The following is a 14,797-nucleotide window of genomic DNA, read 5'->3' on the forward strand; positions in this document are numbered from 1 at the left end:
AACCCACATTCATATAGGGATTATCCAGTTTCTCACTTTAGACCCAACCCAAACAAAACAGAATCCATCTGTGTGCTAATTTATAGACAGTACAGGATAAATGATAGCAAATTCAGAAAATTCTCTTTTCCAGGAGCTTACAACATAACAGCTTCCATGCATACTCCCCATCCTCCGGAAACAAGTACAATCCTAATTTAAACAACATCCAGCCATTTGACTATTGGACCACCCTTCCTTTCTGTGATGTCATCTTTTTTGTTTGTTTGTTTGTTTTTGGCCACCCTGTGACATATGGAGTTCCTGGGTCAGGGATGAGATCTGAGCTGCAGTTTTGACCTACACCCAGCTGTGGCAATGCCAGATCCCTTTAACCCACTCATTGTGCTGGGCCAGGGATGGAACCTGAGTCCTGGCATGGCAGAGATTCCATTGATCCCATTGCATCACAGCAGGAACTCTTTCTGTAGTGTAATCTTTTTTTTTTGGGGGGAAGCACTCACAGCATATGGAAGTTCCCAGGTTAGGGGTCCAATCAGAACTATAGCCGCTGGCCTATGCCACAGCCACAGAAATGCAGACTCCAAGCCTCATCTGTGACCTACATCACAGCTCATGGCAATGCCAGATCCTTAACCCACTTAGCGAGGCCAGGGATCGAACTAGTATCCTCATGGATACTCGTCGAATTCCTTTCCCCTGTACCACAACGGGAATTCCCTCTGTAGTGTAATCTTAAGCTTAGCTATTGCAGTTTGAGTATCATATCATGTTGCCTAGTGGCAAAGCATTAGGTGACTTATTTTCCAAAGGAAATAAAGCAATGAAAGTAATGAAACTGTGTTTTCTGTCTGTTCAATCATTGGCCATTAAGGCGGTGAGACTGGAGCAAAGAATAAACATCACAGATAACATACTTTGTCGCAGACAATTTTGTCGCAGACAGAATTTACTCCTTTTGCACTTTGACTGTGTCACGGTGAAAGAGACTTGGACCAAAGTCTTGTTTCAGATCTCAGATGTCGCCGAATTGGGCTGGCGACCCCGGGGGCACTTCCCTGGCTGTGGCCCGTTGACTGTACCTCAGTCCACTGGGGCAGTGTCCGCTGGGGAAGGAACGGGTAGCGGAAAGCCTCACCAGGCAGAAGCCGGGCTCCTCCGCTCCTCGTCCCTCCTGCTCTCTTCCCTACCTGGGTGTCTCCCAGGGCCAGGTTCTAGGCCAGCGAGTCACACGACTGGACACTCCCGAGGGAGAGCAGGAGGCAAGGAGAGCATACTGGAGAGATCAGATACCTGTCCATGTGGCTAGAGAAGCTTCTGAGGGAGGATCCTGTTGAAGCAGGTTTGGATAGAGGGTGTTACAGGCCGAGCGGGGCCGTCTGTGTGAGGGCTGAGGTGAAGGACAGTGAGATGCTCATGTGTGGTGACAGATCTGTCCTGTTCAGGCAGAGAGCCACAGAAAAGGGTAAGAGTAGGAATATGAGGTAGAAGAACAGTGAAAAGAAAGCCCTGGGAATGCAGTCTTGGAAGTCTGGATGTAACAGAGAGCAGGAAACTGCAGGTCTGTATGGGAGAAGGGGAGAGTATGTGTGTGTGTGTGTGTGTGTGTGTCTTTTTGACTGAAGGAGAGTGTCATTTTCTAGAAGGAGGGTAGAGGGCACTCACACTTCAGTTATCTGCTGCAATGCAGCAGTCAGGGCGAATGTGATTTAGGGCTGTAGCGTCTGCCTTAAGGCAGGGCAGCACTCTGATGGCTGCTAGGTGAATCTGAGCAGGATCTGAAAGGATCTCATTGTTTAGAGTTACCAATTTTATGGAGCAGGAGGGTATGGCGTGAGGCTGGCCCTGGGTATAAAGTATTTACAAGATAGAGGTCTAATGGGGACAGGTGATGCATGTTTCAGTGACTTCGTGTCAGCTGAATTAAATTGAGGGCTAGGCTAATGATCCCCAAATATCTGACACCAGTGATTTCAATTGAAATGCCTTAGGTTTAATCTAAATTGTAATGCAATTTCCATGAATAAAATTAAAACCCGTAGAAGCCACTTTCCCAGTCCCCTTGTCTTTGGACATCTTTCTTCCTTTTGAAACAAACCTGGAAAGACAATCCTTTATCTTATCTCTTGATCTTATACTGATAGCATGTTCAGAATACCCATTATTTCTTATCTGGAATCCATATCCCATAATAACCTTTAAAAAGCTAGAGAGTTTCCTGGTGGCCTAGCAGTTAAGGGCTCGGTGTTGTCACGTCTGTGGCGTGGGTTTGATTCCTGGCCTGGGAACTTATGAATGCCGTGAACGCGGCCAAGAAAAAAAAAAGAGGTGATCCCATGTAAAGACTAAGAAATCTGTGTTGATGCCTTATGTCCTTTGGTCTTTGTGCTTATATCCATGGATGATTTATAAATACTGAGAATGCTTTAGGTGTTATGAGCTTAGAGTTGGTCACAGACCTGGTTACCGTGGGAACACTAATGTCCATTTTTCATATTCTACTAAGCCCAGTCTCACTGTCAACAACAGTCTAACCACAATGATCAACCTGATGTAGCTGAAGTCCTTTTCTCCAGAATCATCATGAATTTTTGGGGGGGAGTGTACGTGTGTGTCCAAGGCATGTGGAAGTTCCTGAGCCAGGGATTGAACCCCACCCCATCAGCACCCCGGGTTTCTGCAGTGACAATGCTGGATCCTTAACCTGCTGCACCACAGGAGAACTCCATGAATTTTCAGCTCTGGAATGGGGTTAATTGCATTTGTCTGGATAAGCGTTCTTCCAAGTTCAGGATAAGGAGGAGATTGCCCTTCTCTGGCAAACATTCCCAGTCTGCTCCTGATTGGCAGCCAAGTCTGGAGAGCAAATGGCCAAGTGAATTAGGAAGCTTAAAAGATGTTTTGTTAAACCATCCTCATTAAACTGGCACCGTCTGCCTTCCTACTCTCCTTTGTCCCAGTTGGGGCTGTCCTTTGTGACAGATGTTTCCTAACAGTGTGTGGCGGCAGCATCTGGAAGGCTTGGGTGATGGCTGAGGTTTAGGGAGGCCAAATCCGAAGGCATTTAAGTCGACATGGAAATTGCAGCCATCTTCCTGCCACTGGGCTCCCATTTAGAAAATTGTCTGCTCCCCCTACCCCCATCTTCCTTTAGCCAAGGAGAACCAAGCTTTCATTTCCTTCTCTAGCACTTTCTAACCTTCACTGAAGGTGGCTTTGTTCTTCTCAAGAAGGTGGTAGTGAATAGAAAAGATTTCGAAGAGCATGAGGAAAGGGGTCTCATGAGGGTGACGTATAGATGTCTAGAGATAGATTCTCCCGTATTTCTGTTAAAAGCCAAGCAAAAGGAGATGGGTAAAGCTGCAGGTCGGAATTATAATTAGATGTAAAATCATATGTGGGAACTCTTGGAATGGTTACAGGGATGCTTTGGAATCCATTTTCTTTTCTAAAAAGAAAAGCTGGAGACCTTTTGGTCCTAGATTGGATTAGGATTTTAGCAGGACATGGTTTAACTGGAGCTTTCAGATTTAACGACCACACCACTTCCGGCCCAGGCCCATCAGTGACTGGGAGGAAGAGGAAGACACTGACAGGGGGTGACTTAGAAACGAGGATAGGAACTGGCTCAAGTTCTCCATCAATTGCCTAGAATTTTTACTTTGTGGAGGCAGGGTGCTGCAGTCGAAAAAACAAGGACTTTGAAGTCACAAAGAACCAAGTTCAAATTCCAGCTCGTCTTTTTATTGGCTATATGATCTTGGGAAAGTCATTTAATCTCTCAGTCCACAAAGTAGGATAATAATACTTCTTTCACTGGGTTGTGATGGGGTTAAATGAAATAACACATGCATATCACTTGCAGAACAACGAAATTCTGGTTCTCTTTCGCGCCCCACCTCCCGCCCCATGTTCCTTAATTCTTGCATGTATACCTGGAAGCCCTATTTTCCAGACACTATATTTCTCTGCCTCTCAGTCTCTGCAAATCTTCCCCACTGCCTCGTAGAGTTCAAGCCTAGGGCCCTGATTTATTAATTTGTGTTAGTCCCACAAAATGACAATAACAGTGTGTAGTTTTTATAACCATACTAACATGAGCCAAGGTTGTGGTTTCTTTCCAGGTATTTTTCCTTGTTGACAATTTTGGTTGTAAATCAAAGGCAAAGGAGTTCTATCTCCCCACCCACCCCTCTGATCTGGAGTTCCTGATTTGGGGCTCACCCAAGCTGGGTGGGATTTGGTTCCAAACAAAAGCGATGGCAAGCTCATTTAAAAAGGTCACCGGGGAAGAAGTCTTCAAGTGATTCAGTGATACATATAGTTGTGTTCTTTTTCATATTCTTTTCCATTATGGTTTATCACAGGATGTTGAATATAGTACCCTGGGCTCTACAGTAAGACCTGTGGTTTATCCATTCTCTAAATCATAGTTTTCATCTGTTAAGCCCAACCCCCAATCTACACCTCCCTCCCCCCACCAGCAACATTATAAAAACTTTTTTTTTTTTTTTTTTTTTTTTAAGGGCCACACTCACAGCATGTGGAAATTCCCAGACTAGGGGTTGCATCAGAGCTGCAGCTGCCGGCCTACACCACAGCCACAGCAACACTGGATCTGAATATGCATTGTGACCTACGCTGCAGCTCATGGCAACACTGGATCCTTAACCCACTGAGCGAGGCTAGGGATTGAACCTGGGACCTTGTGGAGGCTAGTTGGGCTCGTTACTGCTGAGCCACAACGGGAACTCCCATAAGAACATTTTTAAAGACAGTGAGTATGTAGGCAAGGAATATCTTTTCCCTCCCTGCTGTGTTCCTCATACCAAGCACAACAACTGGCGTTTAGAAGGTGCTTAATAGTTATTGAATGAATGAATGAATGAATGACCTGAAACTTTCATTGTCATTTTTGTCATTATTTTCCTACCTGAGGAGAAGGGGGAAGAGCAGTCTTCTTCTCTGTCCCACTTTTATTTTAAATGTTTGGAGCTTAAAAAGGTAGCGCAACACCTCTGTGATGAGTCCACAGAGAAGGGAACTGAGATGGGGACAGAGATGGGGACTGAGGTGGAGACTGGGATGGGGACAGAGATGGGGACTGAGATGGAGACTGAGATGGGGACTGGGATGGGGACAGAGATGGGGACTGAGATGGAGACTGAGATGGGGACTGAGATGGAGACTGGGGTGGGAACTGGATGGGGACAGAGATGGGGACTGGGATGGGGACTGAGATGGGGACTGGGATGGGGCCTGAGATGGGGACTGGGATGGGGCCTGAGATGGGGACTGGGATGGGGACAGAGATGGGGACTGGGATGGGGACTGGGATGGGGACAGAGATGGGGACTGGGATGGAGACTGGGGTGGGAACTGGATGGAGACTGGGGTGGGAACTGGATGGGGACAGAGATGGGGACTGGGATGGGGACTGAGATGGGGACTGAGATGGAGACTGGGGTGGGAACTGGATGGGGACAGAGATGGGGACTGGGATGGGGACTGAGATGGGGACTGGGATGGGGACTGAGATGGGGACTGAGATGGGGACTTGGATGGAGACAGAGATGGGGACTGAGATGGAGACTGGGGTGGGAACTGGATGGGGACAGAGATGGAGACTGGGATGGGGACAGAGATGGGGACTGAGATGGGGACTGGGATGGAGACTGAGATGGGGACTGGGATGGGGACTGGGATGGGAACTAGATGGGGCCTGAGATGGGAACTGGATGGGGACTGAGATGGGGACTGGGATGGGGACAGAGATGTGAGGCTCGTCATGGCCCCTCTACCCTGGGTGGGGTGCTGGTGATCATGCTGTATTGAGACGACAGGATGAATTAGGCGGTTCTCTGATGGAAGGAAAAAACACATAGATTCTAGGGGTACACGGCCTGCTCTCTTGTGGGGAGAAATTAGTTACTTAGGCTTCCAGATTTCCCCATACTTCCCTCCCCATTTGAATCCTAAGAATGCCAGAGTGAAAATTGATTTCTGTCCCTCCCCCTTTCCCAGCGGGGACAACCCCATAACTCTCTCCTTCTCTACCTTCCATCCCTCCCCAACGCCCTCCCTGCCAACACGAATGTGTATTTTCCAACATTTATAAACGGTGGCTGGGCGGCCATTCTCTCCAGATTATTTATTGTTGAGAAAATCTATAACTCCTTGGACTTCTCATTTTGATGTAGAAGCTTTCATCCCTGTCGCCTGGGGGAGGTGAGGTTATGAGAGGTACTCTTTGCCTCTCAAAAATGTGTTTTCAGGCTTCCCTTTGGGGCCCTTTCTCTCCCTGGCTCTTATCATCTCAGACATTTCTGACAGTCCTTCCTGAGGCATCTGGGGCTTGGGACTGGATTCATCTATTGAATTCCGCAAGGCTGGGGAGTGCCTGATTCACATTGTTCCTGCCCCTCTCCTCAGAGCCTGCTCCCCGATGTCTTTGCAGCCCTTGATTCCACCAGTTTCCAGAAAAAGCGCCCTTTCTCTCCGTGTCAGTTCTCGATTCTCCACAATCATGGAGGGGATAATCTAAAAGGGAATGAGACCAAGAGGACTTTGGTTTGATTTCTTTTTTCTTTTTTTGATTTTTAGGGCCACTCCTGCGGCATATGAAAGTTTCCAGGCTAGGGGTCACACTGGAGCTGCAGCTGTGGCCTACCCACAGCCACAGCCGTGCCGGATCTGAGCCGCATCTGCGACCTACATCACAGCTCACAACAGTGTGGGATCCTTAATCCATTGAGCGAGGCCAGGGATCAAACCCGCATCCTCATGGATCCTAGTCGGGTGTGCTAACCTCTGAGCCATGAAGGGAACTCCCTCGTTTGATTTTTTTGTGATTGCAACTTGGCTAAAGATAATCCATAAAGGGGACAACTTTGATGAAAGCAGTCCATCATGTTAATCTCCCATAGGAGGGTATGTGGCATCTCTTCTTTCGTACCTAGAGAGAGAGGCGGATGGGAGAATGTCAGCTTGTTCAGTGCTCATTGCGTTGTCAGAAGCACCAGACATCCACTGAGAGCTCTGCCTTACGTCTCTCCGTGCCTCGTTTTCAAACTCTAGAGGACTAAGCCTTGGTTTGAGAACCAGATACTTATTCAAAGAGCATGGAAATCAGTAGCCAACATATGACACGATCAATGTCATCTAGGGTTCCCATCACATCCCGAGTAAGAGCCAAAGTCTAAGCCTGAGAAGGATCTGGGCCTCCAGCTTTCTCTCTGACCTCGTCCCCGGCTGCTCCCCCCTCCCTGACTGCCCCTCACTCACTGCACAGGCCTCCTTGTTACTCCTCACAAGTGGGCAGCTACCACCTCATGCCCATTGGGATGGCTATTATTAAAAAAACAGAAGATAAGAAAATGTTGCAAGGATGTGGAGAAATTGGAACCCTTCATATTTACTGCTGGCGAAAATGTGAAATGGTGCAGCCATTGTGGAAAATGGTATGCTGATTTCTCCAACAATTACACCTATAACTACCATGTGATCTGGCATTCCCACTTCTGGCTATATATTCAAAAGGATTGAGAGCAGGAGCCCAAGAATATACTAGCATACCCATCCTCCTAGGAGCACCATTCGCGACAGTCAAAGGGTGAGACAACTTAAATGCCCATCATCAGCTAAACTAAATGTGGTTTATACATACAATGGAATACTATTCAGCCATAAAAAGCAAGGACATTCTGGTAGATGCTGCAACATGGATGAATCCTGGAGACATTATGTTAAGTGAAATAAACTGGTCACAAAAGGACAATATTGGATACTTCCCCTTATGTGGGGTCCCAAGAGGGGTCAAATTCATAGAGACAGAAAGTAGAATGGTGGTAGCCAGGGGCTGGAGGGAGGGAGGAATGTTTAATGGGTTCAGAGTTTCCGTGGAGGAAGAGGAAAATGTTCTGGAGAGGGATGGTGGGGGTGGTCGCACAACAGTGTGAATGGACTTAATGCCACAGAACTGTACCTAAAAGTGTCTCAAAGGGTAAATTTTATGTTATGTATGTTTTACCACCATAAAAAAATTTCTTTAAAATATGGCCAGAAAGTCTTTCTGCTTGCTCTTCTCTGAGATCTGCATTGTGGCTTGTTCCCTCACCTGCTTCTGGCTGTGAAATGTCATCTTCTCAGTGAGACCCTCTTGGACTATCCGATTTATTTTCAGGGTCGCACCCGCAGCATGTGGAAGTTCCCAGGCTAGGGGTTGAATCACACCTGCAGCTGCTGGCCTGCACCACAGCCACAGCCACGTGGGATCTGGGCTGCTTCTGTGACCTATGCTGCAGCTTGGAGCAACACCGGATCCTTAAGCCACTGAGCAAGGCTAGGGATCGAACCTGCACCCTCATGGGTGCTAGTCGGGTTCGTTACCATGGAGCCACAATGGGAATTCCCCTAACCTTTTCTTGCTTTACTTTTCTCTGCAAACTGGTTGCAATCCAACACAATCTATATTCAGATTACTCAGTTCTTTACTGTCTGCTTCCTCCTGAGGAAGGTAAACAATTCCAGTGGAGGGATTCACGGCTTTTCTTTGCTGTATCGGCGGTGCTAGATAATTGGGGGCCAGTAAATATTTGTTGAATGAATAAATGACCATGACCATGGCTAGAGACAGAGCGGGTACAAACAGAAAGGAAATGGGAAGATTCAGTTTTTCATTTGGCTTGATTAACTAATTTCTTCTAGCCTCAGATCTGAGATGACGACCAGTTCTCCTGGTGGCTTTTGCTCTGTTTACCTTTTCATGTGTATTCTGAACTGTTTCCAATTTGGAAGTGTTGGTTCTACTCCATACACCGTACTAATGATTAGTTAAAGCTCTCACCCAGAACTCAAAGCCTCTGCTTTTGGATTCTTGACTGCTTCCCCCCACCGCCCCTTACTGCCACTGCCACCAGAGTTGCAAGGGTGCTTGAGTTAGGATTTTTGAAGTTCTTGGGTAACTTAGATAGCCAGAAACTTTATACTTGTCTGTTTGGGAGACACATTTTTTTTTTTTTTTTAAGAGCCTCATCTGTAGCGGTTCCCAGGCTAGGGGTTGAATCAGAGCTTCTGCTGCTGTCTACACCACAGCTTTGGCAACACTGGATCTGAGCCACATCTGTGACCTATGCTGCAGATTGTGATAACACCGGATCCTTAACCCACTGAGCGAGGCCAGGGATTGGACCCGTATCCTCATGGACCCTATGTCAGGTTCTTAACCTGATGAGCCACAGCAGGAACTCCAGGAGACACTGGTTTGATTGGCTCTGGGAATTTTCATTCTCTGGAAATTTTAAGAAGGGTGAGAGAACTCACATAACTTGGGATCAGGAAAGGCGCTGTACTTGCATACAAAGTAATTGATATAATCTCTGGAAATGTTGCATTTAAAGTCTACTTCTCTGAAACTTTGAGACCTGAAAATAATTAACAGCCTCCTTAGCCTTCTTCTCTCAAGTCTGCATCCAACGTCCAGCAAAGCAACTCGTATCTAAACTATATTTGAAACCAGTCAGCAGGAGCCACGAGGCCAAACTTCCTGACTGGCAGGATTCTTAACACCCAACCAAGGGAACCAGTGGGACTTCCTGCCTTGGACGAAAGTTTTGGAAAGGCAAATTCCAGAGTGAGGGCCGTACCCTTCTTAGAGATAGAGGCGTGAACACAGTGACCTCCAGGACATAGGGGAGTGGGTGGGGTTGGCTGGGAAAGCAGGACAGCCTGCAATTTAGTGGGTGGATTGTTGGATGTGACATGAACTTTCTTGGCTCCTTGGGATGGAACTTTTGTTTTGGAGTCTGGAATGAGCTCAGAGACTGCGGGGAAACACAGGGAGGAGGAGGGAGGGACGGAGGGAGCTGGGGGCATTATGGAATTCATACAAGCTGGCTTCCTGTTCCCGGGCCTCTTGCTGCATTTCTTTAAGCACCTCCCCTGTGCCAAGCACCTTCTCTTGGAGAGACTCTTTCCTAATTAAACTGAGATTCGAAGGCCCAGGGCCCTCATTAGGAAATGTCCTTAGGAAACGCTCTTGAAACAGTGGGTTGTGCATGTTCTAGATTCCTGTTTCCACCTCTCTCTGACCCTTTCGCTCTTTCAAAGAGAGAAATTCCCACTTCTAGGAATCTTAAGATATTTGTAGTCAATTGATACATCTATATATCCGTCTTCTCTGTCCTCAATGCCTCTTTTGGTAGCCTGGTACAATTATGAGTGGATCCATGTCCTGGGAGAGAGGGTTGGGGGTGGGAGAGTGGAATTCAGAAGGAGGAGGTACATGGATCCTGCCCTCTGGAAGCTTTTAGACTCTAAAGGAATTTAAGGAACACCCCCAGGACATCCCCAGACAGAAAGGGAGCATTTGTTTCAGCTGAGCAACGAATCTGACTAGTATCCACGAGGATGCAGATTTGATCCCTGGCCTCGCTCAGTGGGTTAAGGATCCGGCCTTGTCATGAGCTGTGGTGTAGGTCACAGACATGGCTCAGATCTGGTGTGGCTGTGGCTGTGGTGTAGGCCACCAGCTGGAGCTCCAATTCGACCCCTAGCCTGGGAACTTCTATATGCCGTGGGTGTGGCCCTAAAAAAAACCGAAAAAAAAAAAAAAAAAGATACATGCATCCCTATGTTCATTGTAGCACTGTTCACAACAGCCAAGACTTGGAAACAACCTAAATGTCCACTGACAGATGAATGCATTAAGAAGATCGGGTGCATATACAGTGGAATACTACTCAGCCGTAAAAGGACAAAACAATGCCATTTGCAGCAACATGGATGCAACTAGATTCTCACACCAAGTGAAGTAAGTCGGAACGAGAAAGACAAATACTACATGATGTCACTCATATGTGGAATCTAAAGTATGGCACAAGTGAACCTATCTATAAAACAGAAACAGGAGTTCCCTTCGTGGTGCAGCCAAAACGAATCCAACTAGGAACCCTGAGGTTGTGGGTTTGATCCCTGGCCTCACTCAGTGGGTTAAGGAGCCGGCGTTGCCATGAGCTGTGGTGTAGCCGCAGACATGGCTCGGATCCCATGTTGCTGTGGCTGTGGTGTAGGCCAACGGCTACAGCTCCGATTCAACCCCTAGCCTGGGAACCTCCATATGCTGCAGGCGCGGCCCTACAAAAGATAAAAAAAAAAGAAAAAGAAAAAACCCCAACAGATACAGACTAATGAACGTAGAGAACAGACTTGTGGTTGCCATGAGTGGGGGAAGAAGTGGGATGGATGGGGAGCCTGGGGTTGGTAGATGCAAAACTATTATATTTAGAATGGGTGAGTGATGAGGTCCTACTGTACAGCACAGGGAACTACATCCAGTCTCTGGGGATAGACCATAATGGCAGATAACATGAGAAAAAGAATATACACATATGAGACCGCGTCACTATGCTGTACTGCCGAAATTGACTCAATACTGTAGATCAATTATACTCTAATAAAACGTAAATAAAAAAGATGTGAGGAGCTGCATTAGGACTGAGGTGATGAGCCTGAGGGTGGGGGGGCGGGTAGAATTAGGGAACGGCTCTGACTGCTGGGCCGAAGAGTCTGGACTGAATTCCAGATTATTGGAGTATTTGGGAATAATTGGATTATTCAAAGATTACTGCACAGGCAGAGGCATTTCTGAACACTGCGTTTGAGGAAGACGTTGCTCTTTACGGTTACAGGCTGAATTGCAGGTAGACTTTCTCAGGATTCTCCATCATGTGCTTGGTTTTTCTTTTGTAAGCTTGGTTGTTTATTTGTTCATCCTGCCTGCTTCTGAGTGATAACATAGGATTATTTAATTTGCATTTTTTAAGCTAAAGTATAGTTGCTGCACCGTATTTTGTAAGGACTGCAATATAGTGATTCACAATTTTTAAAGTTTACACCCCATTTATAGTTATAAAATATCAGCTATTTTCCCTGGGTTGTACCATATATCCTTGTAGCTTATTTTACACATAATAAATGGTCTGTACTTCCCACTTGTTTTGTTCCTCAGGTTGCTTCTTTGGTATCTTCACACTTTGTAGGTCCACTTTCACTCATCTTCAGTAAAAGAGGGAGGGGCCCAAGGACCGCCCCACAGAACAAAGTTGAGGGAAACAGAAATGATCAAAACCTTTTTTTTTTTTTTTTTTTTTTTTGGTCTTTTCTAGGGCCACTCCCTTGGCATATGGAGGTTCACAGGCCAGGGGTCGAATTGGCGCTGTAGCCGAGCCGCTGGCCTACGCCAGAGCCACAGCAATGCGGGATCCGAGCCGTGTCTACAACCTACACCACAGCTCACGGCAACACCGGATCCTTAACCCACCAAGCAAGGCCAGGGATTGAACCTGCAACCTCAGATTCGTTAACCACTGCGTCAGGACGGAAACTCCAGAAATGATCAAAATCTTGCCCATTTCCGACCTTGCCATTCATAGGTTCCTCATCTGGGGCTGTTGCTCTGGGTCCATGAATGGACTTCGGAGGAATGTGTGACATTTTTTCTGTCATGAGTGGCCTCAAAGGGGTCTGTGATCCAAAACCTGTTAAGAACCACTGTTCTACTCTTTGCTGAGAAGTAAGTGTCTGAGGACAGTTCCCCAGACAGAAATGGGGTCTAAGCATCCTTAGCGCCATTTATAGGAGCCTCCAAGGACAGTTGACGGAGATGGAAGGAGGAGGAGGAGGAGGACGTGGGAGAAGGGACAGGGGTACCCAGGGAACTAGCAGGAGGGTTGCCCCATCTTCCCTTGTTCTTCATCCCCTTTCTAGCTGGGATTCCTTCTTTGTACCTGCCACACCTTGATGACTACAGGATTCTGATTCTGAATCAATCGCGTGTCTGCCATTGATCAGGCTTCGTACCAGCTGCTCTCACAGCATCATCTCATTCAGCTCCTTTATTGACCCTCAAGGGCACGGATTGAGTCAGTCACCTCCCCCAGTTCATGGCATGCTAGCATCATCGTTTTGTGTCAGGCCACTTTCCAATTCATTCTGCTTTTCCTTTGCATCCCTCAGCTCCACTCTTATTTCCCCTGCTTACTGGAGGCAGCTGCTTTAGTGTATTTAAAAAGTGCTCTTCTGGAGTTCTTGTCATGGCTCAGTGGTTAACGAACCCGACTGGTATCCATTAGGATGCGGGTTCAATCCCTGGCCTTGCTCAGTGGGTTAAGGATCTGGTGTTGCCATGAGCTGTGGTGTAGGTCGCAGACTCAGCTCCGATCCTGCGTCGCTGTGGCTGTAGCAAAGGCCTGCAGCTGTAGCTCTGATTCGACCCCTAGCCTGGTCGAATGCCGCGGGAGCGGCCCTAGGAAAAGGCAGAAAAGCCAAAAAAAAAAAAAAAAAAAAAAAAAGCCAAAAAAAAGGAGTGTCTAATTAGAGTCCTTAGAGTCTCAAGGCAAATTATATGGAATCAGACTGTTTTTGTTTTCTCATGAGGGCAGATAAAAGGCTAAAGTTTTAATGGATGATTTTTGAGGCTAGACCTTTAAAGAACAAATTGGGACTTCCTATGGTGGCTCAGCAGGTTAAGAACCCGACATAGTATCTTTGAGGATGCAGGTTCCACTCCCGGCCTTGCTCAGTAGGTTAAGAATCCAGCGTTGCTGCAAGCTGCCATGTAGGTTGCATATGTGGCTCAGATCCAGTGTTGCCGTGTAGGCTGCGGCTGTGGTGTAGGTCTGCAGCTGTAGTTCTAGCTCCAGTTTGACCCCTAGCCTGGCAGTATGCTGCAAGTGCGGCTGTAAAAAGAAAAAAAAAAAAAAAACCTAGTTGATTTTCAAAGTTTGGGGACTTTGGATCAGCTTTTAATATTAAATATTAGGTGGATTATATTAAGTACCAATTGTTAGCTAGCACTGAGCTAAGTAATTTGCAAGCATTAGTTCACTTAATCCTTACAACAACCCTAGGAGGTATTTACTTTGGCTTCCATTTGACAGCTGTGGACACTACAGCACAGAGACGTTAAATAATTTGTCCAGAGTCACCCAGCTCTGAGGCTGAGTTGAGCTTTGAACTTAAGCGGTCTGCCTGCCGAGCGTTTACTCTCAGTTACTAGACTGTGTCGCCTCCCTGTGAAGGACGATTTTCAAATCTCTTCCCTTTTAAAATCAGGGGAGTTCCTTGTCAGCTGGGATGGTTTCTAGTAGTCATGGGAAGAAAAGGGGTAGTTGGAAAAGAATCCCCAGAGGGTGAGGATAGGAAGTTTGCAAATGGTCCCCCAGTGTCTTCATTATGCCTCCTTCTCTCTCCCAAAGTGAGAACCTCTGGCTTAGGGGGTGTCTTCCCTAGTTATAGGGGCCGAGCATAATAACTTTCCACAAAGCAGAGATTCTTTCATTGGGCGTGGGTGGTTGGATCCCTGTAACCCAAGGCAACCTGATATTCCTTAAAAAAGTATCCTCAAATCCTCCACGATTCTTCCTCACCTATGTGTGGCTTACACATGCCATGAATTATCTGCGGTCAAGGTTTTATCACGGTTGGTTTTCCCTTCCCACTTTTCATTTTGATTGCCTTCTACAAGGAATGTAATATCATTTATAATTTACCTGCGTCAGATTTATAAAGGTTGCTTGGTTACAAAGTGTGCAGCTCAAAGTCAAGTAAATAGGAATTCTGGATTATGTGTTCTTTCAGGTTTTCTCGTCTCTGTATATTTGCTCAACGAATATTTGTCGAGTGCCTGACTCACGATCTGGTGATGGGGACAGACAGCCAAGCTGGAATTTTGTTTTGTTTTTTGTTTGTTTGTTTGTTTTGTTTTGTTTTTTGTCTTTTGTCTTTTTGTTGTTGTTGT

The 14,797-nt window shown here is 46.6% G+C and overlaps 1 long non-coding RNA gene across 3 annotated transcripts in view; it reads left to right on the forward strand.

Moving 5' to 3' along the window:
* Positions 1–14,797, forward strand: part of LOC106507255 (uncharacterized) — a 192,047-nt gene that overhangs the window by 40,315 nt on the left and 136,935 nt on the right. The window contains exon 3 of one of the 3 annotated variants that reach the window (XR_014803274.1): positions 10,644–10,810. The exons of the other annotated variants lie outside the window; for them this stretch is intronic. This is a non-coding gene — a long non-coding RNA (uncharacterized LOC106507255). The remainder of the gene's footprint in view (positions 1–10,643; positions 10,811–14,797) is intronic. 3 annotated transcript variants of the gene reach the window in all.

Source organism: Sus scrofa, chromosome 5 (assembly GCF_054392235.1).
Source record: "Sus scrofa isolate SSC_HxYL_T2T_F1_AM1 chromosome 5, Sscrofa_HxYL_maternal_Yorkshire_Landrace_v2.0, whole genome shotgun sequence".
In the NCBI taxonomy this organism is placed as follows: domain Eukaryota; kingdom Metazoa; phylum Chordata; class Mammalia; order Artiodactyla; family Suidae; genus Sus; species Sus scrofa.